A 26,633-nucleotide genomic window follows, 5' to 3' on the forward strand; every position below is an offset into this window, starting at 1 on the left:
AAGCCCTTTTATACATCTGGAGAGAGTTCTAAGAAGAAATTACTGATTGAAAAAGAGTGAATGGCATATTTCCTGGAATATTTCCTAATAGGGTTGAGAAGGATTCAAGCTTAGTCTATTTTCTTTAATCTGTCTTATTCAATACCAAGAGATATATTATGTGCATCCTGGGTACACATGTAATAATATTTCTTTTTCAACTGGAGACTTTTCCTACTACCTGTCTCTGAGCTTATTCAGATATCATGTCTATCACATACTAGAATCTGGGGTTATATAAATGAGTAAAAAGTCATCAAAATAAAGTTGACAATAATCTGAAAAAAGTAGAGATAAGCAGATAAGTACATTGACGTGCTATGTCTGTTATGATAAAGATAACACAGAAAGTGGTGGAAACATAAAGGGTGGAGTGAAAAAAGGACTCAAAGTCATTTAGGAGGGATTTCAGACAGTAGATGGTTTTTGAACTGAGACCTAACATATTTAGCCTTCATTCATTAAGCATTTATTAAATGCTATGTATTATGCTGGGTGTTTAATGTATTACCCTTATCATGTCCAGGAGCTGGTATTATTTTTTTATAAAAATAGTTATTGAGATAAAGAAACTATGTTAAAGAATTTAGTTCACATGCTCAAATCTACATTACTAGTAAGTAATGTAGCCAGTATTCAGACCCAGCTTTTTCTCATTCCAAAGTCTGTGTTCTTTTTTTTTTTTTTTTTAATTTTTTTTATTTATTTATGATAGTCACAGAGAGAGAGAGAGGCAGAGACATAGGCAGAGGGAGAAGCAGTCTCCATGCACCGGGAGCCTGATGTGGGATTCGATCCCGGGTCTCCAGGATCGCGCCCTGGGCCAAAGGCAGGCGCCAAACCGCTGTGCCACCCAGGGATCCCCAAAGTCTGTGTTCTTAATAATTACACTGTACCAGGGGTAGTGGTGGTAGAGTGTGTGTGTGTGTCTGTGCTTATGAATGTGTGTATTTGTGGACATAGATAAAACATGGAGATCAAATGAGGTATATGAGTAAAATCCAGGCCTGTCAAAACAAGACTAAGTCATTCAACATTAATGTCATTATAAATTAAGGGTAACTGAATTATTGGAAGAAATCAGAGTCTATATCATGAAGGGACTCACATTTCATGTCCCATTCGCTGTGAAGTATCATTGAAGATGTTTAAGCTAGGATATCCCTATGAGAATATTTGTTTAAGGAAGATAATTTTGGGGCATGACAATAGGAAGAGAAGTAAATAATTTTAGCAGTTCAGTATAAGAGGTGAAGCATAAACTTAAGACTGAGGCAGTAGGAATAGAAAAGAGAAGATAGCAGATAAGAGGAATTTGAAGAAGTAGTTTTAGGGCATGCTAAGCATTTGAAAATGTAGAGATAGGATATGCAAGAATAGAATTGACTGTTCTGGCTTAGTTGACATGGTGCATAGTGGGATCAGTTATAGAGCATAGAAAATAAGGAATCAGGAAAGAAGTATGTCAGTATTGGTGTGGTGGAGAAAAATGAGGAAATCAGTAATGAAAATAGTAAGTTTGAGAAACCTGAAAAAATTTAGGCAGTTGAAATAAAGTTCAGAGTAGTGGGGGCACCTGGGTGGCTCAGTGGTTGACGGTCTGCCTTTGGCTCAGGTCGTTGATCCTGGGGTCCTGGGATCGGGTCCCTCATTGGGCTCTCCATGGGGAGCCTGCTTCTCCCTCTGCCTATGTCTCTGTCTCTCTCTCTCTGTGTCTCTCATGAAGAAATAAATAAGATCTCTAAAAAAAAAAAAAAAGAAAAAAAAAAAAAGAAACATCCTTGCCTTGTGACTTTAAAGTTGCTCTTATTAAAACAGGGAGTTTATTTCTCTGCTCATTGATTCTAACTTCAGCCATCATAATTTGATTCAGCCAATGGGTCAGCAGGTGTAATGAATGAGGAAGCTTGAAAATACACAAGTGCAGTGACATTTCTGCTTTCACTCCTCTGCCTTTGCTGTAAAAACACAACCAGCATAGCCAGCTGGATGATGGTGAGAGATGCACAAAGCACAGCTGAGTTGCTCTAGCCAACACCCAGCTAATCCATATGTATAAGCCCCAAACTGGCAGCCAGCAGAGCCTCAGATGTGCAGGTGAGAGCTCATCTGAGACTAGAAGAATTATCTGATTGAGCCCAGCCTAAACCATCTACTTATGGAGTTGTAAGCTAAATACCTGTTTACTGCTGTAGTCCTCTGTTTCACAGCATTATGGTGGGAACAGGTAACTGATATGGGTAGGAAAGATGAAGTTGCTTTGTTATTAGATTCATAGGGGTCACAGTGTCCTGAAAATAATCTTAATTTTCTGCATTCCTCAGTTTGTTATAGCAAGAGTCATCATTACAAGAAGAGCCGTTGCCAAATTTTAATGCTTTTAAATATATCAAAAAGCACAACAGATTCAATATAGACCATGAGATACTTTGGTTTAAAGAAACCCACAAGTTTCTGTCAAAGGAGCCTAAAAGTCATAGTACCACATTCGAATTCAAGGCTAATTATGACTTGGGTACTAGTTGAAGGCTTGCTTTCAGGTGATTGCAATGATTGCAGGGTTTGACACCATGTGTCTTCTCATTCTGACTTTGTTCTCTCTAAGCATAGACATTACTTTTTGGAAACCAAAGCACGTATGTTGAACATATAGCTAGATATATTCCCAAGTTAATATACAATTTATAGTATATGGAAATGGTGGGAATTTCAGGACAGATAAAAAAGATGACAATATGGTAGGTAGTGCAAAGTGGGGAGTGTTATGCTTAGATGTAGGTTGGTAAGCACTTTCTCCCCATATTGACTGTGTATTTTTTATGTGACTTTTTTTTTACTTGATTGGGGACTAGGCATATGTAAGTATTCCTGATACAGACCCACAAATTTTTATGTTTTTTTCCCCTCAAAAAGTCCTTTAATGCATACACATACTAAAAGTAATTGTAGGAGGGCAGCCCGGGTGGCTCAGCAGTTTGGCGCTGCTTTCAGCCCAGAGTGTGATCCTGGAGACCGGGGATGGAATCCCACGTCAGGCTCCCTGCATGGAGGCTGCGTCTCCCTCTGCCAGTGTCTGCTCCTCTCTCTTTCTGTCTGTCTCTCATGAATAGATAAATAAACTCTTTAAAAAAAAAAATAAAAGTGAGACATTAATTACCTTGACTTACAATATACAATTAAACATCCAGGTCTGTGTTGGGAGATACAGTATCATCTTATTAATTTCTATTTTCCTGTATTCTGTTTTATGTCCTCTTTTAACAAAAAGAAATTGGACAAAACAAAAGCTAAATGCTTACTCATTGATATTTTAGTTTCTCTTCTCTCTTATTCTCCCTCCCTAGGCTTATTCTCTACCTCTCTCTTCCCCCATAGTCAAAATACAAAAAGCATGGAGTAGCCAACATACTACAGTTCAAATGGTGAAAGGCTTATTGAAACCTAACTGGCTAGTTTATGAAGTATGTTTTTTTATGTCGCGACACCTTTCCCTCCGCTCTGAACTTCTAAGTTCCTCAGTCATACCTTTTTTTCTTTTCTTTCTTATTTTTAAAGTTTTAAAAATATTTTAAAATATTTTTATTGATGTATAGTTGATATACAATGTTATGTTAGTTTCAGTTGTACAACATAATGATTCCGCAGCTTTATGTATTATTTTGTTTTCATCACTGTAAGTGTGGTTACTGTCTGTCACTATGCAAAGTTATCACAATATTATTGACTATATTCCCTGTGCTGTACTTTTCCTCTCTGTGACTTATTTTGTAACTGCAAGTTTGCACTTCTTAATCTCCTTCACCTATTTTGCCTATCCCTCCACTCACTCCCTTTTGGCAATTACCAGTTCCCTATATTTATGAGTCTGTTTTTGTTTGTTTGTTCATTTGTTTTGTTTTTTAGATTCCACATATGAATGAAGTCATATGGTATTTGCCTTTCTCTGATTTGTTTTACTTAGCATAACATTATCTAGGTCCGTTCATGTTGACACAAATGGAAAAATCTCATTCTTTTTTATGGATAATATTCAATTATAAACACACACATATACTATATCTTCTTTATCCATTTAATTAAGGAAGCTTTGGTTGCTTCTATATCTTGGCTATTGTAATGCTGCAATAAACATAGGATTGTATATGTCTTTTTAAATTAGTGGGTTTTTGTTTGTTTGTTTGGGGTAAATGCCCACTAGTAGCATTACTGGACTATTTGGTACTTCTATTTTTAATTTTCTTGAGGAACCTTCATATATTTTTCTACAGTAGTTGCACCAGTTTATATTCCCACTAACAGTATGTGAGGGTTCCCTTTTCTCTACTTCCTTGCCAACACTTATTATTTCCTGTCTTTTTGCTGCTTCCTGCCTTCCTGGCTAGATTTAGGTTATATCTCACAGTGGTTTTGATTTGCCTTTCCCTGTTGATTAGTGATATTGAACATCATTTCATCTGTCAGTTGGCCATCTATATGTCTTATATGAAAAATGTTTATTCAGTTTCTCTGTTCAATTTTTAATTGAGTTATTTGTATTTTTAATGTTATAAGTTCCCTCAATCATGTACATATTTTTTAAGATTTTATTTATTTATTCATGAGAGACACAGAGAGTGAGGCAGAGACATAGGCAGAGGGAAAAGTAGGCTCTATGCAGGGAGCCCAACATCTTTCTGTCTTTCTTTCTTTCTTTCTTTTTTTCTCTTGCTTTTTTTTCTTTCTTTTCTTTTCTTTTCTTTTCTTTTCTTTCTTTTCTTTTCTTTTCTTTTCTTTTCTTTTCTTCTTTTCTTCCTTTTTTCTTTCTTTTCTTTTCTTTTCTTTTTTTCTTTCTTTTCTTTTCTTTTCTTTTCTTTTCTTTTCTTTTCTTTTCTTTTCTTTTCTTTCTTTTCTTTTCTTTTCTTTTCTTTCTTTTACCAATTCGTGTACTCATCCACAAACTCCTTCCTAGTCAAGTTGTTACTGGAACAATTCTTGCTGCTCCATCCTGCTTATCCTTGCAACGTGATTAAAGTATTCCCAGCAAGAGTAAAGCATTCAACAAATTTATGTGTTCATATATTAAATGAACAGTTTTTCTATGCTTATTATTGACTAGGTACTTTTCAAGTACAATGGTGGGTTCTGAGATCCACCAATAAGACTTTTAAATTATTAAAAATAAAATCTAAAGGTCAGGTATAAATATTAGAACTTTTTTTGGACACCCATTTAGCAAATGAGAGTAATTTCTTTATGGCACTAAATTTCAAGAGGAAAAAAACTCCACGTATTATAAAGCAATATTTAATTTAAAATTAGATTTTAAGTACAGAAATTACTAAATTCATCTAATGACTTATGTATAAGAATTAGTCCTTAGGTAGTTTATTGTTTTGTATTTTAAAAAGTCAAAATTGGAGCCTCAAAGTCCCCTGTTCCAGGAATTTTCTTACAGTAGGTTCTTCTTAAATGTCCTTTGAAAATGTGAGCATTCAGCTTCCATTGGCATACCTCTGCTACCAGAACCTTGATGCAGCTATCATTGCCTTAATGAAAATAATTATGGTATGACAATTTTTTCCCCCTATTTAGCTCAAGAAGACAAAATAAGCCCTACATCTGTCTGGTTTGATAGTTTCAGGGATACAATGATTATTTATTGTTGTGTTCTGCAACAGGCAAATATGAGCTAATCCTTTGGTAGTCTAGTAGCACTTTAGCAGCCACCGCATAAAAGGGACTTTCTAAGTTAATGTTCTTTCTTATTAACAAATGTCAGAAATTGAGATAAGGAGGGAGTTGAGGTTGGAACTTTCCTCCCATAGGAACACATCGTTTAGCTCTTATGGGTTTAGCACACTTTTAATATTTTAATGAAGGCTTTTTATGTGCTTATGCTACTTAATATTCCAAATTAAGGTCTATTCTCCTCCTGATATGCACATGTAGCTCCCATTATGCACCATCAAGAGGAGTGTAGTAGAAAAGCCTCTATCTGCATGGAACAGCATGTGCCTTAAGCACAGAAGGTCAACAATCATTCTTTGACTAAGCTAAGGCTACTTAATGAGAGCTACAATGCTTCAGTAAAAAGTGTTTTACATTTTAGTCAAAGCACAGAGTTGGATAATGATAAGTTTCAATATGTTCTCAGTCAAAAATAATTTCATAGTTTTTCTATTGTTATTCTCCACTTCCAAAAGGACAACACATGCAATCCATGATGTGAGGGTTACCTCAGGTATTTCAGAAAAGCACAAATTTAAGCTTTACTGAGTAATATAGCTTGGTTGACTGCCAGTCTTTCCTTTTAGGTCCTATTGACCTGAATTCACTTCTGTTTGTTTGTTTCGTTTTGTTTTGTTTTACTAATGGCTAGTGGTCCACCACTAGGAAGAAGGGATTAAAAAAAATCTACATGGAACATTTTCAGCTATCTAACACTTGATTAAATGAAAAAATAACTAGGGATAATATTTATTTAAGGAAGAAAAAAATTTAGCAATATACTGTGATTTCTAAAGATGAACAAGAGAATGTGTTGGGGCACAATTTTGCTTGAGCAAATCTGATCCCTAGAAAGCTGCATGCATTTTTATTTGCATTCCAGAGCAAACAACCAGAAATATATCTCTGCCTAATATTCTACCCATTTAATGCTGTTAAAGAGAGCTACTTCCATGCACTATTGTGAAAACAGAAAGTGGATTTTCATCCAAAGAAATTACACATTGTATTTAAAAGTAATTGAGGAAGTCACATAAACATCTACCTTCCTCTTAAGAAAGTTTAATTGACATTGTCTCTAGACTAGGATTAATCTTGGAGAAAACTGATGAAGATGACAACCTAATGATACAGTTGAGAGATTCTAAGTTAAATATTTGGAAATCAAATTATATCTCTACATCTACCACCATTGTTGCTTCATTATTCAAAGACATTGCTTATGAGGGCTAAAAAGGCCAAAAGTGAAAGAGATCTATAATTACAAAACACATTCCCTTGGTTTTATTTTAAAACAAGGGAGCTGGAGGCTCACAGGCTTATCATGAGTTATCACCTATTACTACTTCACTGTGAATGATATTTATCAGATCCTTTACAAATGATAATCAGCTATAAATATATTGTATATATAGTGTAGAGACTGTTCAGAATTCAAAAGAAAGAACTACTGCCTTGGGGTGTATTCCAGTTATCTACTCTTGTATAATAAACCACCACAAAATTTAGGAAAATAAAGCTATATTTATTATGCTCATGGGATGATTCAGTGACAGGGGGTAGTAGTTCAAGGGCTGAAGACTGTAACAGTTTGGGCCAGAGGGTACCCTTTCAAGATTCTTCACTCACATGTTTGGCACCTAACAGGATGCAGAAGAATGGGCTCCTCAAGGAGTGTTCATTGGTAGATCTACATGACTTTACTCCACATGATAGTAATATAATTGTTAAACTTGCTACATAGTTGTTTAGGACTCCTAGAGCATGTGTTCCAGTAAAGAAAATGGAAATTGCATAGATCTTTTACGACCTAGCTGTGGAAGTTAACCTGAGCATATTATATTGTAGGCACAGCCTTGCCCAGATTCAAGTGGAATCACCTGTCAATGAGACAAATGTCAAAGAATTTGTGTTTTAAAACTGCATCAGTGGAATGGATGGGAGAACAAGGCAATGGCATAGTTTAAACTTCAGATGAGCAGTAACATTAATCATAAGCTTTCTCTATTGCTGTCTCTAATTGTTACATATCATTTTAAATTTAGAAGAAATAGAAGTAAAAGAAAAAGAGATATCAAAGAAATGAGATCTCTATCTTTAAAGTTTTTTGTAGTTTTTCTTAAATAATGTTCTCTCCTGTGGCTTATGTAAAAAGTTGTGGTTTGGTATCTTTATGACAACCAGAGGTAACAGTAAGAAAATAATCATTTAGGAGGTAAGAATGGTGAAGATTTAGTCCATAGTGATTTCTTTAAAACTGTAATGAACACTGGGTGTTATATATGATATGTCGGCAAATCAAACTTCAATAAAACAAATGAAAACAAAACAAAACGAAAAAAAATTCATTTCATGCCACCATCAAAACAAAAGAGATACATTTCTACTTACTTGCACCTGTTAAGATTTGTCACAAATATGGCTTGGAAACATTTTAAATAAATTACTTTGCTCTGTTGGGAAAAAAAAAAACCACAAACTGTAACTCAAGATATCTTGCCTAAAGGTTTTATAGTAATATAAGTGAAAATTCGGCAGATATACTTTTTGCCAATTGGGTTTAAAACTTCTTTTTATCCTTGTCTTTCCATTTATTTCTATTATCAACATGCAAGGTTATAAAACTTAGAGTAGGACAAAGTAGATTGGCATAACTTTTAAAGAAAATGAGTGATGAATGGGACAAATGAATTGATTTAATTAGTCAAAATGAATTCTTCAACCCAGTCAAGATTTCTTTTATTAATTGCTTGAGTGAGTTGCTCAATGGTTGCTCCATTGGCAGTATCTGCTGAGCTAGGCAGGTTTTCTGGTAAGAGATCTGGGCCTATAGCTAGGGCCATTTAAATTATCAGGAGAAGGTGAGTAAAATTTGTGAGGTTAAATTTTTATGGTTCATCTTAAGTTGAGGCAGAATGAACTAGGGATCTGTAGATAGCCATCTTTTGTTAGGAATATGAAGAAGCAGTGAGAGGTAGAAATAAAATTAGAGATCGAGGATAATAGGTGGAGAGAGAGAGAGAGGAAGAGAGAGAGAGGCAGAGGCTGCCAGAAATGTAGTTAATGTGCAGAGAACCAGAGATGAACAACTACTTGGGTGCACAGAGAGATAGACAGGGGAGCCTCTGTGTTTCCCAATGGCTTTCCAGTCTCCAGTTTTAGGTATTTATTAAATGTGGAGAGGAAAGTATCTGATAACTCTCATTTTAGTGAAACATTCATACACTAAAACTTAATTTGCCTTATTTTAAAAAAATTGCTTGTTTGAATTTGTACTCTTTATACCAAAATAGTACTAAGACTTACATGCAAACCAAAATGCTGAACATTGTGAATGGTGATGTGGTTAACAGAGATAAATTAGACATTAATCTTCTCCTAATGGAGACCACAAACCAAAAAAGGAAATAAGATATACACAAATAACTGCACGATAGTGTGTAATATGTAAAATAGCTTAAAAGAGGGAAGAGTCATTCTTTCAACTTTGATCTAGACGCTTGAGATATATTTGTGATCAAACATATTTAAATAATGCTATTATAGATCTTGCATCCTAGTAGGAAGAGGTGGAAAAATAAGCATTGTATAAGTAAACTAAATAACATATTAGAAGGTGATAAATACCATGGGTAAAGAAATCAAAGAGATAGAGGTAATCAAGAGTGTGTGGTGGGAAAGTTGTAATTTTTTAAAAAAGATTTTATTTATTTATTCATGAGAGACACATACACACACAGAGAGAGAGAGAGGCAGAGGGAGAAGCAGGCTCCATGCAGGGAGCCCAACGCAGGACTCGATCCTGGATCTCCAGGATTAGGTCTTGGCTGAAGGCAGCGCTAAACCTCTGAGCCACCTGGGATGCCGGAGAGTTGTAATTTTAAATAGGATGATCAGAGTAGGCTTTATGGAGAAGGTTGTATTTATCTAATGACTTGTCAGAGGTGAGAAATTTGGTCATAATGTTCTTGATAAAGAACACTCTAGACAAGATAAACCAGTCACTGAAAATGCCCCAGAATGGAGTATGTCTGGTGTATGTGAGGAATAGCAAAGAAGCAAGTGAGACTTGAGTAGAATGGACAATGGAAAAAGGAGTAACTGATGGGGTTAGAGAGGTAATGGAAATAATGATTCATGTAGATCTTTGCAGACTGTTGCCTATTGTATCATGAATAGTAAGAAAAAAGCTTGTTAATCAGTTAGGAGAATGTTACAAAAATGCACACAAGGAAATAATGGTGGATAAGACAGAGTGATAGCAATTGAATTATTGGGAATTAATTTGATTTTGGATGAAGTCTGAAGGTAGAGCCAAAGGATTTTCTGATGCATTGTATAGGATTTGCAAAAGAGAGAGAGAGAGAGCTAGAGATGTATAAAAGACTATATGAAATTTTTGGTGTGAGCAACTGCAAGGATGGTATGTTTACCCTCTAAGGTAGGGAAGAGCAATTTTGGATGGAAGATCAGGAGTTCAGTTTGGAACATGTCATGTTTGAAAAGTTTATTAAACTTTCTGGTGGAAATATCAAGTTGATTACATAGGTCTGGGACACTGAAAACAAGACTGGGTAGGATAAGTCAATTTATGAGTCCTTGGCAAAGAAGTGGTATTTTAAGCTATGAGATTGGATGACTCACCAAGAAGTGAGTGCAGATAATGAAGAGGAGGTGATCATAGATCGAACCTTCGAATATCCAAAATTAGGAGGTCAATTCAAGGAGAGAGTGGTTCATGTGCAAAATACAGAGAGATTGGTTTATGTAAAATAAAGAGATTAGTCTGAGTAGGGAAAACACATGAATGAAATAATATTTCAATTGAGTCCTGAGAATAGGAGGCATTTGGAGTATGTAAAATTGGGGGAGAGTGTTTCATTATAGTAAAAGGAATAGGATAAGCAATGTATGAATGAGAAACATCAAGTATTTCACTTGGACTGTAATATCATATATCAAGGTTTAGCAGTAGGTTACATAGTTAACATAGTAAACTGCAGGATAATATACTATGTTAATACATACCGTAGTATACTGTAGCCAGGAAAGAACTGTGGAAGGCCTTGACACAGAGTGACATGATGAAATGGTGTTTTAGGAAGAGTGAACTAGCAGCATAGTGTGGTTAGACTGAAAGAGGTTGGGTTTGGTTTCAGAGAAATGAGCTAGAGATTAAATGAGATGATATATGAGAAAGTGTATGTGTGTGTGGGTGGGGTTCACTCATACTTTGTCACTATGATGGTTAATTTTACGTGTCAACTTGACTGGATCATGAGGTACCCAGACATTTGATCAAACATTATTCTGCTTGATTCTGTGGTGATGTTTCTGGATAAGATTAACATTTGAATTGGTAGGTTGAGCAAAGCGGTTAGCTCTCCCTAATGTGGGTGAGCTTCATCCAGTGAGTTGAAGACATGAGTAGAACCAAAAGGCTGACTCTCCTACAAGGGGGAACTCGCTCTGTCTTTGAGCTATGACATTATTTTGTTCCCATTCTTCAGACTGGAACTACCTCATTAGTTCTCCTGTTTCTCAGGGCTTTGAACTGGAACTAATGCCCTCAGCTCTCGTTGGTCTCCAGCTTCCCAACTACAGATCTTGGGACCTCTCAACCTCTATAACTGTATGAACCAATCCCCTATAATAAGTTAGTCTCTCTCTCTCTCCTTCCCCATAAACACACACACACACACACACACACACACACACCCTTTTTGTCTAGAGAACTCTAACTAATACACTTACTAAGAAATTGGGACAATTATTAATCAGATGTGACTAATGGCAAAAAGGGAAAGTTATTCTAGTTGAATGTGGCCTCGTACCAGGCCATAATTTTGTACCAAAATTTTTAATATCTGCTCTCTAGATTAGTAAATTTTTCATATCAAGGCTTATACTAACAGCTGAGAGCACCAGTCTTTCATTCTTTTTTTTTTTTTTCTTTCATTCTTTAATTGCACAAAGCTTGCACTTAAAGTTACAGGTTCTGTTTTTATAGCTCAAAATACAGCTTTAATTCATATATTTTTAAAATTTTATTTATTCATGAGAGACACAGAGTTTTAAATAAAATTTAAAACAAAAACAAAACTAGATGCAGACTGACAAAAGTGTTCATAGTTTTAACCCTAAACTATTTAACCCTAGACTATTTCCATTTTTTGCATGATTATATATTTTCCCTGGAGGTAACAACCATGGTTCCATTTAAAAGTTTTATATATACTTTGAGATCTTGAAAATTAAGAGAAGATTAGTGTGTTTAAGTTATATGTTCCCAAGTAAAAACAAAAAAGGATCAAGAAGAGATTTGAAAGGTGTTACAAAAATATTTGAATGAACATGAGGTATTTATGCTAATGTTGACAAAACCTAAGGACATGGCATAATAGGCAGGAGATAGAGATGGCAGTAACTATGAAAAGGACTATATGGGATAGATGTGAAATATTGTAGTGGGAGAATCAGCATGGCCTCCCAACTGACTCCAGGTAGAAAGCAAGATGTCTGAACTAAAAATTGAAACTATTAAGTTTCAGGTATGAGTGATTGGCCTTTAGCCATTAGCTGAAAGGGAAAATGTAATAGGAGAAGTCATTTTAACTAGCAATCTGAGAAGTTCAGCTTTGTGAATCTGAGCTTTGAGATTTTGTTATGGTTTGAAAGTAGATTAAACAAATAGGGAGCTAGAATTGAGGATGAAGAAATAAGGTAGTAGGGGCACCTGGCTAGCTCAGTTAGTAGAGCATGTGACTCTTGATTTCAGGGCTGCAAACCCCATGTTGGGCATAGAGCTTATTTAATTTAAAAAAAAGAAAAAAATAATGTAGTAGATGTAGACTTACTACTGGGCCACATAAGTAATCCTGAAAATCATGAAGTATGGTGAGGAATAGCTAAGAGAAAAGAAAAAAGTAACAAAAGAGAAAGGGATAGGGGAGAAGGGATAAGGACACCTTTTTGGAAACTGGATTGGGGAAAAAGAGCCAGTAAGGTAGATAGGAGAAGAAATAGTTGTAGAAGGTCAGAGGGGAATCAGAAAAGGACATGGTCAGGCAGTGATAATCTGAGAGTCTCCAGTGGAGTTTACAGGTCATAGAAGAGGATGAAGAATAAATATATTTGAATTGATGAGTAAGTTATTGTTAAGCTTCAGAACAGTTTAAATTCTGGGGCAAGAATTAAAAGAGCAAATGGCAAGAAAGAGAAAAAAATGGAATAAATTAGTGTTTAGAGAAAAGTTGGCTGTATATAATGCTGGAGGTATGCACAAAAAAAACACTCACTGAATCTCAGTAATGATTTTTTATTTTAAATTTTATTTCATTGTGGTAAGAATATTTTACATGAGGTTGATTGATGCTTTTAATCAATTTTTGGATGTCGAATACAGTTATAATGTCCTAAAACAGATCTCTAGAACTTATCTCGCTTAGCTGAAGCTCCATTTGAGTCTGTGCTAAAATATTCGGAATAGTTTATGACTTTTTGACTCGTTGGTCTATTTTCCTGTCTTGAGGAAGCTTGTTTCTCTGGTTTTCAAACAGTTATTCTTCTCAGTTAATTTACAGGATAGCAGTGCAGAATTCACCCGATTAGACAGACAAAATGTAGAAGAGTTAAAGAAAATATTGATAAAAATGTGATTTGTTTTTGGAGCCCATCGGGCAAAATGAATATTAATCCAAGATCTTGCACAATAGCAGACTGACACATTTATCTCTTGGTGTATCAAATCATATTTATTTTTGATACATTGTTCATAAGAATTCTTTGGATTCAGTGCAACTGTCTTTTTTTTTTAAATTCAGGTTTATTGAGGTATAATTGACTTACAAAATTGTAATATATTAAAATGTTAGGGCACTTGGGTAGCACAGTTGATTGAGTATCTGGCTCTTGACTTTGGCTCAGATCATGATCTTGGGCTGTGACATTGGGCCCTGTGTCTGCCTCCCTGTTCAGTGGGGAGTCTGCATCTCACCTTCTCCCTCTGGACCTCCCCCTGCATGTATGCATGCTCTCTCTCTCTCTCTCTCTCAAACAAAAAAATAAATCTTAAAAAAATAAAAGTGTACATTATGGTGATTTGATATACATATTTTTGTGAAAGGATTTCCCTCCAATCAGTGCAACTGTCTTAATGATATTATCCATAAACTTTTTTTGTTACATGAGAGAATATACTCATATTCTCAAGAATATAGCATTGTAGTGAGTTACCAAAGTAAAATAGAGGCCAGAACCACAAATGGGTAATAATTTTTGCAAGATAATCTGTCATACATCTTACTTGCATGGAGAGGGGAATCTTCTTTTAGATTTTAACTATTCTAAGATTTTTTTTTCATTAATATCTCCAGGATATGTGTGAGCAAGTGTTTATTGTTTAAACTTTAATTTTTAAGGACTATTAACACTTTTAAGCAACATCTGGAAGATATTCCTTTTTTTTTTTTTAAGATTTTATTTGTTTATTCATGAGAGACATAGTGAGAGAGAGAGGCGGAGACACAGGCAGAGGGAGAAGCAGGCTCCTTGCAGGAAGCCTGATGTGGGACTCAATCCTGGGACTCCAGGATCATGCCCTGGGCCGAAGGCAGATGCTCAACCAATGAGCCACCCCGGTGTCCCATGGAAGATATTCCTTAATGTTAAATAAAAATGTCAGAAAGAAACTTGCATATTTATGACCTGAAGTGAAAGCTAAGGAAGTTTTACATTCTTACATTCTTCCTATTGTAGTGAGTAATATTGTGAACTGAGCTTTCACTACTAAAATTGAGCCAATTTCAAGGGCAATGTCACCGTATGGCTGACATATTCGACTTTTTTAGCTTTCTTCTTTGCTATAAGTTTAATTAAACTTTTTCATATGACTTCCATCCAAAAAAAAAAAAATGGTGATCTCATCAAATTTTGGCATAGCAAGAATTTGAAGTGTTATTTTTTTTCATTGTTAGCATAGTAAATGAATAACAAAAAATAGTAGATGTTGTCATGATGCTCTTTCTTTGCTTTTGAGATTAGGAAATTCTCTTTTATCATTAGGTTATTTTAGCTAAACTATTTATGTATAATCATTCATACAAGTGACTTCTGGAAATACAAACTTGAGTCATTATTAATGAAAAATGCTTTGGAAAGATATAGACATTTATGTGAACCTTCAAGAATAACTTTAGTTTTATCCTAATAAAATAATCAGAGAAATGTTAAAGAATATATCAACCTTATTTTTTAGCCTTCAGAAATCTCATTCATATATGAGAATTTATGTTGATGAAAAGATACCTCAAAAGATGTAATTTAACTCAGTATTCTTAAAGAAACTGGGTTTCCATAGGAAATGACTTTCTTGTTTGAAGAATTAATGCTTAACTTCTAGAAGAAATGATCACAAATAAAACAAATTAAAAATAATATGACCTATGCTTTAGACAGAAACCCTTTTAAACAGCACAAACATCATTTAAGTAGGGTGGTGCAATTGCTGATCATACACTTACTTAATGAATTAAATAATTAATGGCAGTGGATATGTAGGTAAAGGAGAGAAGGTGGAGCAGCAGGAAACAGCCAGAGTTCCCCCAGGAGTGAAAGCCAATAGATAGTTTCCATAAGAGAACCAGGACTTGGCAAGGCTCTATGGCCAAGCATGTGATTATGATATAATTTTTGAAATACTGTTGATTGTATCCTTAATATTTTAAATGTTTTGAGCCTTATCTGTACCCATTAAATTGTAGCTGTTTATGCATTTTTGGGAGAAAAAAACACATGACATTTTTATTTGTCTGTATGCCTGCTTGCCTTTTATCCTCACTTAAATGCTTGAGAGTTTTTCCATTTCTGCTTTTTTAACTTCTAGTTTAAATATATTTTAAAATTATTCTATATTGCTCTAAGTAAGTCTATTGCTTCTATGTGGTGCTTAATATATTATGGTATATATTTTCTATTTTTTACTCTTGTTTTCATGAGTATAACTGAACCTGAGAAGTGAGAATTTTTTTACCTCAGTGAATTGCTGGTCTGTTCCAGAAGCCTAAATATTTATTGAACGTTATTTGAATCTGAGTTCTTTTCATGAAATATTGAAATAATAGGGGCTATTTAAATGAATTTTAAAAATATTTTACAACCCCTGATGTTACAGACTTGATTTTTAATTTAAGGAAATATATTTACAAGTCAAACATTTGTACAAGATTTGTGATTTTGTTATACTATAGATAGAAGCATTTCTAGGGGCACCTGGGTGGCTCAGTCTGTTGGATGACTGACTCAATTTCAGCTCAGGTCGTGATTTCAGGGTTGTGGAATCCAGTTCTGCCTCAGGCTCCACATTTAGTAGAAGTGTACTTGAGATTCTCTCCCTCTGACCCACCCCTCATGCTTGTTCTCCTGCTCTCGATCTCTCTCTCTCTGTCTCTCTAAAATGATAAATAAATCTTAAAAAAAAATAAGCATGTCTAAAGTCATGTTTATCAAGATTGATGATGAACATGATAGATAGACAACAAAAGATTTTAATGTAATCTATGTTTGGAAAACAGTACATAGAAGGTTATTTTTCAAATATATTTGATATAAATCAGTGAAATATAAGCAAAAATTAGAGTGCTGGTGTAGAGCCTAATAACACCTTGATTGGTGATCCCTGGGTGGCTCGGCGGTTTGGTGCCTGCCTTTGGCCTAGGGCGCAATCCTGGAGTCCGGGGATCGAGTCCCACGTCGGGCTCCCGGCATAGAGCCTGCTTCTCCCTCCTCCTGTGTCTCTGCCTCTCTCTGTCTCTCTATGTCTATCATAAATGGATAAATCTTAAAAAAACAAAAAAAAGAACATCTTGATTACTTAGATTCTAGAAACCCAAGTAGAGCTTGGGTTCATATCCTGGCTCTACCATTCACTAACAGTCCCACCTGTGGTTGGGCTCCCTATGTCTCTCTGTTTTCCTTATCAGTAATAATTTAAGAAGTGTGTTATATTTATTAAAATTGTCTGACATATGCTAAGCAATATATAAATATATGCTGAATAAAGAATCATTTACAAAAATACCTTTAACCTCTTGTGATTGATTCTAATTTTGTGTGTATGTGTGTGTGTGTGTGTGTGTGTGAAGGACCCATTTATTTTCATCTATATCCAGAATCAAGTTTGGGTAACTTTTTTTTTGGTCTGCTCTGTTAGGCAGACTTTCTTCTAATAATCTCTCTCTCTCTCTTCCCAGAATCTGGCACTCAGCATGACCTCTAGTCAATCTATCTCTGTGAGGGTGCAAAACCCAAACCACAGTTCTCTCCCAAGTTTTAGGATCTCTGGGTTTTTCCTTTTTCTTGTATATTTTTTTATTGGGGTTTGATTTGCCAACATATAGCATAACACCCAGTGCTCATCCCATGTGCTTGTTGGCCATGTCTATGTCTTCCTCGGTGAAATTTCTATTCATGTCTTTTGCCCCTTTCATGATTGGATTGTTTGTTTCTTTGCTGTTAAGTTTAATAAGTTCTTTATAGATTTTGGATACCAGCCCTTTATCTGATACGTCATTTGCAAATATCTTCTCCCTTTCTGTAGGTTGTCTTTTAGTTTTGTTGACTGTTTCTTTTGCTGTGCAGAAGCTTTTTATCTTGATGAAGTCCCAATAGTTCATTTTTGTTTTTGTTTCCCTTGCCTTCATATATTGCAAGAAGTTGCTGTGGCCAAGTTCAAAAAGGGTGTTGCCTGTGTTCTTCTCTAGGATTTTGATGGATTCTTGTCTCATATTTATTTACATCTTTCAGCCATTTTGAGTTTATCTTTGTGTGTGGTGTAAGAGAATGGTCTAGTTTCATTCTTCTGCACAGGGCTGTCAAATTTTCCCAGCACCATTTATTGAACAGGCTGTCTTTTTTTTTCCAGTGGATAATCTGTCCTGCTTTGTCGAATATTAGTCGATCATACAGTTGAGGGCCCATTGCTGGGTTCTCTATCCTGTTCCATTGATCTATGTGTGTTTTTGTGCCAGTACCACACTGTCTTGATGATCACAGCACAACTTTTGTAGTACAAAAGTACAACCTGAAATGCAACATTGTGATGCCCCTGGTTTTGGTTTTCTTTTTCAATATTCCCCTGGCTATTTGGGGTCTTTTTTGATTCTACACAAATCATAAGATGATTTGTTCCAACTCTCTGAAGAAAGTCCATGGTATTTTGATATGGATTGCATTGAATGTGTAAATTGCCTGGGTAGCATTGACATTTTCACAACATTAATTCTTCCAATCCATGAGCATGGGATATTTCTCCATCTCTTTGTGTCTTTCTCAATTTCTTTCAGAAGTGCTCTGTAGTTTTTAGGGTATATCCTTTACCTCTTTGGTTAGGTTTATTCCTAGGTATCTTTTTTTTTAAGATTTTTTAAAAATTTATTTATTCATGATAGACACAGAGAGAGAGAGAGAGAGAGGCAGAGGCACAGGAGGAGAGAGAAGCAGGCTCCATGCTGGGAGCTCAACGTGGGACTCGATCCCGGGACTTCAGGGTCGGGCCGTGGGCCAAAGGCAGGTGCTAAAGTGCTGAGCCACTCAGGGATCCCCTATTCCTAGAAGTCTTATGCTTTTGGGTGCAATTGTAAATGGGATTGACTCCTTAATTTCTCTTTCTTCTGTTTCATTGTTAGCGTATAGAAATGCCACTGATTTCTGAGCATTGATTTTGTATCCTGCCACACTGCTGAATTGTTGTATGAGTTCTAGCAATCTTGGGGTGGAGTCTTTTGGGTTTTCTATGTACAGTATCATGTCATCTGCAAAAGAGAGAGAGTTTGACTCCTTCTTTGCCAATTTGAATGCCTTTTATTTCTTTTTGTTGCCTGATTGCTGAGGCTAGGGCTTCTAGTACTATGCTGAATAGTAGTGGTGAGAGTGGACATCCTTGTCATGCTCCTGATCTTAAGGGAAAGCCTCCCAGTGTTTCCCCCATTGAGATTGATATTTTCTGTGGGATTTTCATAGATGGCTTTTAAGATGCTGAGGAATGTTCCCTTTATCCCTATACTCTGAAGAGTTTTGATCAGGAATGGATGCTGTATTTTGTCAAATGCTTTCTCTGCATCTATTGAGAGGATCAATTCTAAAATTCTTATTTAGTTTTATTTTCCTATGATCAGTAGCTGGTCCTGATGAACTAAATTTATATTATGATCAATTATATATAGTTTGAAAAACAGAACATTTATTTTTTGGTAGATCATAATGTACAGAAACTGCTTAAGCATGTGGAGATGTACAGAGAAAAGAAACATATTAATCATTTCTTAGACAGTACTACTTGTTTACTTTTCCATAGACATCTCTTCATTTAAGCCAAGTATAGTAGTTTGGATTCTAAAATGGACTTCCAAGATTTCCTACCTTGATCCCCGGGATAGTGAATATGATGAGATACTCTATCCCTGCTTTTTTTTTCTTACACCAAAGAAGAGTTTTCAGATGTAATTAAAGTTACTAATCAGCTGACTTTGAATTAATTAAAAGAGAGGATATGTGGATGGTCCTAACCTAATCACATGAACCTATTTAAGATCAGAGTTTTCTCTCAGTGGTGTCAGAAGGAAAGTACTAAAGGTGCAATAAGGATGTGATACACTTTTGTATTACTGGCTTTGGAAATGGAAACAGCTGGTTCAAGGACTCAAGTATGCCTCTAGTTGCTGAAAATAATGCCTGGCTAGCAGTCAGCAAGGAAATGGGAACCTCAATCATACAATAGCAAAGAACTGAATTCTGCCAATAACGTGAAGCAGCTTATAAGTGGATTCTTCCTCAGAGCCTCCAGCCTGTTTGATACTTTGGTCATGGCCTTGTGAGACCCTGAGCAGACAATGCTGCCCTGCCTGTTTGGACTTCTGACAAACAGAACTGTGAGATAATGAATATATGCTATTTTCAGCTGCTAAATTTATGGTAATTTGTTACACAGTAATATAAAACTAATATACTAGAATACACAACTATAAATCAAAATAAACTAATGATAAGAAAATAACTATAGTTTAAACACAGAAAAAAGGTATAAAGGAAGATTTTACATTGATTTTAAGTGTGGTTATGTCTTATTAGTACAAGCAAGAAAAAAATGTTAGTTTGTGGATGGTTAAGGTTGTTCCATATATCTTGTTTTTTTTTTTTTTAAGATTTTATTTACTTATTCATGAGAGACACAGAGAGAGAGAGGCAGAGACACAGGCAGAGGGAGAAGCAGGCTCCCTGCAGGGAACCCGAGTGGCACTCGATCCCAAGACTCCAGAATCACACCCTGGGCTGAAGGAGGCACTAAACCGCTGAGCCACCCAGGCTGCCCTCCATATATCTTGTTAAAACAACATCTTGAAAAAGCATCAAAATGAGAAGGCAAAAACAAATGAAATTCCTAAATCTTTTTCGTGAGCTTATGCTATTTTTCATGTCTGGAAAGCTTTTTCCTTTATTTTATCACCTGAGAAAGAAACCATACCCTTTAGCTCTCATACCCTAATTCACTCATCTGTCTCCCCAGCCCTTAGCAATCACTATCACTATAAATTTCCTTATGATGGAGTTTCATATGGATGGAATTGTGTAATATGTAAATTTTCATGACTGGATTCTTTTACATAGCATAATGTTTTCAAGATTCCTTTATGTTATGTGTATTAGCACTTATTTTTATAGCAGAGTAATATGCCATTGTATGGATATACAACATTTGTTTATCCCTTTGTTGATTGGCTTTTGGGTTATTTTCATCTTTTGGCTTTTATGAATATTTCTATAAATGCTGTGTACACGCATTTGGACATATGTTTTCATTTCTCTTGGGTATATATGTAGAAGTAGAATTTCTAGGTCATATGCAAACTATGTTTTTAATCCATGGAGGAACTATGTGATTATCTTCCAAAGCAGTTGCACCATTCTGTGTGTCCACTGGCAGTGTATAAGGCTTGTAGTTTCTCCATATCCTCACCAACACTTATTATCTGACTTTAAATATCACCCATCCTTCTAGGCCTGACTCATATGCTGTCATTTCTGCAAAGTCATTCCTGATTCATTAGCAAAACATAATAATTTCTCCTGTGGACTTCCAAAGGATTATGTTTGTTTGTTTCTTGGGGCTCACTTCACACTCGTCATTGTATCATTGTTAGTACAGGTCTTACCTGCCTACCAACTTCATCATCTTTATTTTAGAATTTGTGTCTAATTTCCTAATTTCACCCTTCAAAGCACAGCTGTTCTAGGTGGCTTGAAAATAAGTTCAGAAAGTATTTACTGAGGGTTTTAGATTAAAAATGAACCAGATGAGCTAATTCACTGTAATATATGACAGTTTCCACCAGTGTGAGCCTAGAGAGCTTGTCTGGCTTAATCATACATACACAGAGTTATTCAATTTCAAATTTTGTGCTACCACTTATTAATTATGTACTCTTAAGGAGATTTCTAAACTTTCTAGGATGTTTCTCTATCCACAAATGTGAATTTTAATATTGTATAAGGTTATCATGAAACATAAATATGATAATTTATGTGGAACATTTAGTGTTATTCCTGACACATACTTGATGCTCATTACATGGTAGCAAAATATTTTATAAATAATGCTATATATAAAAGTAGTAATCCCTCTCATAGCACATTTCCCTTAATAGAATTATGATATATAGATTTAATTCTAGTTACATTTTATCAAATTTCAGTAATTTTTGGATTAAATAAGTGTGGATTACAGGTCACTTAAAATTGTAGAATCAAACACATTGGGTCTGGTTGTCCCATCTACAGCCTGCTATAAGGCAATATTGCACATCTGTTGTCTTTTGCATGTATTTTCTTGCTCACCTTAAAGTACACTCCATTCATGTTAATATGTTTCATAAAACACCCTTTACTTTGTGATGTGCATGTTACTGTCTGGTGCTTAAATTCCACATCGTAATACTGTATGATACTCAGTGATGTAAAATTTCAATAGCTCTGAATCTCTATTTAAACAAGTGTGGAATGGAGAGGTACAATCACCTAGAGTAGGAACAAATGAATAATGACAATACTCCAAGAGAGTAAGATATGTAGAGTCTTTAGAAGACAGTAATTAAAGTATATATGCAGTCTCAGGATGCTATGAGGCATACAAGACGAGGCTGCTGTTAGTCCTGCTGTTGCAAATTCTAATTGTCACACTGAAAGATCAGTGATAAGTGCATTCTTTAACTGTTTATTTGAATGGATATAAAGATTTTTACAGATTTCTTTTAATTTCTATATGATATCTAAATATTTTATCTGTGAGTTCAAATCATATTTTTAAAAAAATTTTACTGTTGTGTGGGAGAGATATTATGTAGAGAGGCTGCACTGTACTGGATACAATATACTGAAAACCAAAAAACTATTTTTATACAGATTCTACTGCTTGCAAGTCATTAAAATCTCTTTGAGTCTCAGTCTCCTTGTCTACAAAACAGATAATAGTATTACTTATGTTTAGCTCAATTTTTAGCTCAATTTGTCTAGAGCATAGCTAAGATAAGAAATGCTCAGATGGTTCCACTTTGCAATCTTCAAAGTGCTCTATAAATATGTATTATCATTAAATACTAGAAACTGATCCTTGGTACCGTTTGGCTTCCTATCCCCATCAGAATCTACTAGTAAGTTTTTAAGCATTACGGTATTCCCTACCAGGAATCTCCTTCCCCAGTATTTACTACCTAAGTTGTCTTTCTTTGGAAGATCCTTAATAAAATTATGACTCTTCCATATTAACTTTCCATGTTGATGTAGATATGGCCATTCCATAGTCCTCTGCCTTATGGTTCCAATCCATTTACTTTCCTATCAAACATGATGTTCCCTATTCTAATCATTGATACAATGATTAGATACAAAACGTAAAGTTTTGTTCAGAAAAATGAAAACAAGGAATCCCTGAGTGGCGCAGCGGTTTGGCGCCTGCCTTTGGCCCAGGGCGCGATCCTGGAGACCCGGGATGGAGTCCCACGTCGGGCCCCGGTGCATGGAGCCTGCTTCTCCCTCTGCCTGTGTCTCTGCCTCTCTCTCTCTCTCTCTGTGTGACTATCATAAATAAATAGAAATTTAAAAAAAAATGAAAACAAGCAAAAAGGGAATTAGGTGTTTATGGGGAATTGGGTATTTACAGAAGTATTTCAAGGAGGTTGCTATTGACCTTTTTGTTATAAGATCACAACACAATAGCTACGATAAAGACAGAACAAAACTCTGCTATTGCTCCTACTACTAAACTACCACTGCCACCTTATACCCAGATGGTTAGTGACAAGGGAGCAAGAACACACAGCCTGTCAGAGCTTGCTTTCTAACCACCACTACCTCCCAAGTAAGATGTGAATGTGACTAATTACTTCTAGAAACCTAGTTTATAAGGGAGTTGAAGTAGTATGATTTTTGCCTTCTAATCTCTCCAAGAGGAGGGTAAAGTGAAGTATAGGAAACCAAGTCTAAGAAACCACCACAGTTTCTGTGTAGTTAATTTCACTTCTTTAGTTCTTCAGTGAGCTTGGAACTTTTCACCCTCAAACCCTGTGTCCCAATATACTCATGAGATACTGCAGCTCCACCTTGGTCCTTTAGAAATTATGTGAGGGAAGACAAAGGGGCCTCACCTATGGAGCACGATCATTAATTAAGATATCATTCCTTTAACTCCTCTCAGTTAAGTTGGTATGTATTTGCAAAAGTAACAGAAAGGAATTCTTAGATATACATATTCTGAAGAAGCATGTAACTCTTACTGAGAAACTGAAAAACTCATTCAAAGATTTGTTTCATCAATCAAGAGAAAATGAGTATACACTTATAAATGGGTAAGTAGGGTCATTGGGTTCTCTTTTAATTTCCCATGTGAGTGAAGAGATATATTTATTCAAATACAGTGTTTGTCATCAGGCAGTATGCATGGTATCGATTTCATTCCCTTATCACTGTGAGAATGATAGAATTCTTATCTCCAATTGGAGGGTAATTGATATACATATTCTTACACACTTTTGGACATTTAAAAGTGTCTTAAAAATTTAAAAAAAAAGTGTCTTAACATTCTAGGACAAAATTCAGACCTTCTTTCAAAGATGTAGGAGGAGTCCAAAAGCTACTGTGACGCTCATGGAAAGGGACCTCATATCTCCTGTTGTGGGGAGCATAGTTGAAGACATATCCAGCTGTCACCTCTCTGGATCCACCAGCATGTCTACAATATGGTTGTACTTCCCTAAAATATACTGAGTCACTGATTAAGCACAGCAGGAATACTAATGTTGGCCTATTCTGATAGCAGATTGGATTCTTCTAGTGGGCAAGTCTGGGTTGGGAATCCTCCAACTTTTTGGCTGAGATTTTCTTAGAGTTGCTCTGCAACCAAATCTTCCTTCTTGCTCTTCTTCTTTCATAGATGACAGAACTGAGTCGCAATCTGAAGGTTTTCTTTGCATATTCCTGCTTCCTCATCTTTATTCTTTTAAGGTGTTACTCTAAGTTTCTTAAAAGACTGATGTCATCTCAGTATCTACTTCTCAGATGACCTGAACAATACAGTGACTTTGAAGATTACAAATTAGAATTTTAGTTTTGAAGATGGTAGACATAGAATTTCCATAGTCATGGAGAATAGGAGTGGGAAAATTGATTAAATTTTAACAAATAAAGTTACTTCAAGTAGCATTGTCAGATACAAAATCTTATAGGTTCTGAGATGGGATAATATTGGAAGACAAGTTAGAAATACACTTTTTATTTTTATTTTTTTATTTTTATTTTTTTTTTAGAAATACACTTTTTATAGAGCTTTGGGAGGAGAGATTGACTTATTATATTCATAACATATAAATATTGCCGAAATCTATGAACATTCTCCCAGAGTAGTAGACCCATTTGTTTTCAGCCATGAAATCGTGCTGTTGAACTGTTGATACTATTCCTAATACTAGTTTTGGACAAGTTGAGCCACACTGTAGGTTCAGTACACTCAAGGTTGCCAATTATCATTTATGGTATGTGTCTGCATACCATAATTGTCTGCATACCATAAATGTGTCTGCATACTAGAGTGAATGAATTTTGGGTTTCGAATATGGAACAGAAGCTGGTTGCAATATAGAAACTATTTGAGTTTTCTGTTGTTAGTGATTTAAATAAGAAAAAGTCACCTTTATTATAGCAAGTGCTCCTATCAGGGTTGTGGTAGCTCTAGTTTAGAAAACTTTCTTGTTTTCCCTAGTCACTCCCCAGTATTGCCCATCATTAATCAACATGTTTCTTTAGTATAGAACCCTGGCAGTTTTGCCCCCTCCTTAGGATCTGCTCCTGTATTGTAGCTTGCTTAAAAAAAACATTTCCCTTTTTCCCAAAGATCTCCATTTTAGGATGTGGGCAGAGTTCTGTAAAAAGATGAACATGATGTCTGTAACATGTAACAAGAGCAAAGAAAAAATTTTAACTATTCACATTTGATATTTCATATTAAACTGTTATCTTTTTGCAATAATCATAATTTGCGAGCCTGTTCAGAATGTGTGATTATTTTTCAAAATCTTTGGTAACTCATTCTTTGCACAAAAATATCAAAACTTAGATGGGAAATATTTTAAGTAATTACATATTTTGAATGCCAATCACTAAAATAACTCAAACAGATTTTAATGTATAAAGTTTTCTATTAGATGACTATATGTTTTTATACTTAGTATGATTTCAGAGATACATTTTTATGTACCTATTTTATATACATAAAATACAAATATAAGATTATATATATATATTTCTGTACTCTCTTAGTTTATCTTATCCTAGGTGTATAATTGAGGCAGTTTTCCTTCAGTCTGAGTTTTATGACTTCTAGGAGCCTCAGCTTCATAACTATTTTCTTTGGAAGGCTGTATTTGTATAAATATATTAAGCTTGATTTTTCACTGAAAGCAAATATGACTACATTTATTATTCCCAGTTTGAAAATAAAACTGTAAATCATAATCTCCAGATAAAGGACTTTCCTTTCATGGTTCTAAGTAAAAAGAAAATCTGTTTCACTGTTTACTTAACATTTGATGGTGATGCAATAAATAAAACATTAGCCAAAGAGTGACTGTGTCTTTCTCTGCTTTTTCTTTCTACAGGTTGTATTTCATGTGGATGTGGGTATGATGTGCCACAGCAACATGATGTCTTGATTAGGTAAGTCTGCTTTAAAGAACATCCTCACAAAAAAAAAAAAAAAAAAAAAAAGAACATCCTCACTGCAGAGTTCCCAGGTCATGACATTGTATTGTTGGTATTCCTAGCCTAAATGGTGACAAAAATGGGATCTTTTTTCTTTTCTGGTGATCTTTGGTAGAGAAAATTGAGTTCCAGTTTCCATGGAGACACTATTTGTTGGTTGGTTTATTTATTTATTTTTATGGGACTTACATTAAAAGTGCAATCAGGGAAATATCTAAGAAGCCTATTGAGGTAAGGGAAAAGAAATATCAAAACAGAAGTTATATATATCATCCTTTTTATAGAACAGCCATAGTAGAGATTTAGAGAGCTCTAATAGTGGACATGTCTTATGTTGAAACAGTTCATTATTTATATATGCAAGAAATAATATCTTAATTAATATCTTTACCCAATTGTACATATGTAATTTTTCTGCTAACATATATTGGCACCAAATACATAATTGTGAATGTTCACTTCCAAAATTTTCTTTTCCTTTTTTTTTTTTTCCAAAATTTTCTTGATTTGAATGTAGTCACTCTTGCTGATTGATGTTTTTCTTATTGTATTGACACCAAATGTAAATAGGTGAGCAATCTTATACT

General features: G+C 35.1%; 1 long non-coding RNA gene across 1 annotated transcript in view; it reads left to right on the plus strand.

Moving 5' to 3' along the window:
• LOC112657721 (uncharacterized) overlaps positions 1 to 26,633 on the plus strand; it is a 107,544-nt gene that overhangs the window by 25,549 nt on the left and 55,362 nt on the right. The window contains exon 2 of the long non-coding RNA XR_007412251.1: positions 25,944 to 26,001. This is a non-coding gene — a long non-coding RNA (uncharacterized LOC112657721). The remainder of the gene's footprint in view (positions 1 to 25,943; positions 26,002 to 26,633) is intronic.

The sequence above is a fragment of the Canis lupus genome, chromosome 8 (assembly GCF_003254725.2).
Source record: "Canis lupus dingo isolate Sandy chromosome 8, ASM325472v2, whole genome shotgun sequence".
NCBI classification, from domain to species: Eukaryota; Metazoa; Chordata; class Mammalia; order Carnivora; family Canidae; genus Canis; species Canis lupus.